The sequence below is a fragment of the Octopus sinensis genome, linkage group LG4 (assembly GCF_006345805.1).
Source record: "Octopus sinensis linkage group LG4, ASM634580v1, whole genome shotgun sequence".
NCBI classification, from domain to species: Eukaryota; Metazoa; Mollusca; class Cephalopoda; order Octopoda; family Octopodidae; genus Octopus; species Octopus sinensis.
In genome coordinates, this window is record NC_043000.1 from 38,577,226 (window position 1) to 38,579,725 (window position 2,500).

Sequence of the window (2,500 nt, forward strand, 5' to 3'; positions counted from 1 at the left end):
GAGAAGTGTATTGTCGAGTCGAAAAACAAGGAGTATTTTTTAAAAATGCAGGAACTAAAAAGAAGCAAAATATGGAAATGTGGAAAAGAGGAAATGAGACTTCGAAGGAAAGAAGCTTCTATTGGTATTTTTCAAGAATAAAAACGAGATATTCAATGAGAAGGACAGCTGTCTATGGTTAAGAAAGTGCTTTAGAAGAAAGAAATTAAAGGAACGATCTTGGCAACCCATCCCGAAAGGCCGAAGGATAAATTAGATCAAAAGCTTTATAGATCAACAAGTCTGTTATCCAAAAATGAAGAGTGTGGGATGATTGAGATGAGATCATCGTTGATATTGAATCGGAATATAAATCCGATACAATGTCAGCAGAGAATGAATGCAGAAAGAGAAGAAGGCATGATAAGATCACTGCAATGATACCGGCTGTTTCTGCTGCTACAATAACAGCGACTGCTGCTGTTACTACTACTACTACTACTTCTACTACTGATATTAATAATAATAATAATAATAATAATAATAATAATAATAATAATAATAATAATAATAATAATAATAATCTTTTCTACTCTAGGCACAAGGCCCGAAATTTTTGGGGAGGGGGCCAGCCGATTAAATCGACCCCAATACGAAACTGGTGCTTAGTTTATCAACCCGAATGAATGAAAAGCAAAATCGACCTTAGCGGAATTCGAACTCAGAACATAAGACAGACGAAATACTGATAAGCATTTCACCCGGCGTGCTGACGTTTCTGCCAACTAATAAGGACTGTCCTGATGCAATGCCAGGCAATATTATCAAAACGATGAACTACAACAAATATCATTTATGCTCAATACCACAGATTTACCTGCCAGTTGCTTGAGCTTAACCAGTTGGGCATGTCCCTTAGTGGCTGACGATATGTGCATCCCTGATGATGAGCAGAATTAGTGGGGGAGCGTCATAGCCATGTGTTGAGAGGGATTCTATGGGGTTTGGATAATTCGTCCCTGGAAACACAGGTGTTTCGTTCATCATCCTTAAACAACACCTATTTAGTGACCTATTGAGCACGTAAATATCCGAGGGAGCTAGGTCCGGACGGTGTACTGGGTGTAGTATCAGTCCCGGTACCACAGGTTCTTGGAGTTTATTCTGGGCCATTCGAGTGGTGTGAGATTTTGCGTTGTCTTGCTGCAAAACTGCTTGGTTTCTGTTAAACAATTCCGGGTACTTTTGCTGCACAATGGCATACTCCATTCCAGTTGTTCGGAGTACAGGTTGGCATCGATGGTTCGACCGTCTGGAACTAACTCTTTGTGAATTATTCTCTCATAATTCCATCAGAGGCAGAACATCACCTTGCGTTTGAAATCTCCATGTTTGGTAACAGGTTCCCGACGCTGGCCCTTGCTTAACCACTGCTTATGACTGTTAGGGGTGCGGAGAAATATTTCTTTTGAATTATTACTTGTTCTGATTCATGGCTCACTGATTCATGGCGTCTACTCTGAATGCTACACTAGGTTTGTTGTAAATGGACAAATATAGCATATACTTCCAAAATATTGCGCAATATGTGATTCAATAATTCAGTATATATTCATAGCTGAAAACTGTTGCTTCTAATCAACCAATCATGGCAGACAGACAAACAGACATTGTGACATTATTATTACTAGAACTCATAGGAAAAAAAAAACTGCTTATGTGACATATAAAAGTAAGTTGTCACATTATGTCTTAAATTTCTTCAATATGTCATTGGAAAGTCAAGAATGGGATAGAAGAAGTTCAAAGAAGTAAAATAACAAAATAGGAAAATAAAAGACAAGAAGAAAGAGAAAGAAAAAACAAATAATCGTGAATAATATAGGAAGATAGAAATGTAATGAATAATGAAGGATATTGTTATGTTATATGTTATTTATTGACGAAAAAAAAAAATGAAAACTGAGTCGTAGACAATGTGTTGAAGTATTAGCGTATGTGTCGCCCATTTAAACATACACAGATAGTGTCGAATTAGTCGAACCGGGCAAGACTGGGCAAAACCGAGCCGGACCTGGCAGAACTTTTAACTGGATCTGGTCAATGAGAAATAGCAGTGAATTTCTGAAGGCATCATCTACCCTAAAGTGATCGAACGTCTTAGATTGAACTAGTGAGAACATCTAAAGGTACCTTGACAATCCAGCAAGATTGCAATGCAAATAGCGGTACAGAATGTGGAAGCAGAAGGGTACCCAGGTGTCATGACACGGATGCAGTCCGGCCTGCTCCGGTTGTAAGGAGATAAGGGCAGAAGCACTTTCATGAAGTGGTTGGAGTTCTCAGATGTTCTCCTGTTCAAATCTCCTTAGAGCTTCTTCGTACATAACACACACACACATAAACACACACACACACACACACACACACACACCACACACACACACACACACACACACACATAAACACACACACATATATCAAGATTTCAAATATAGAATGATAGCAATTATTATTATTA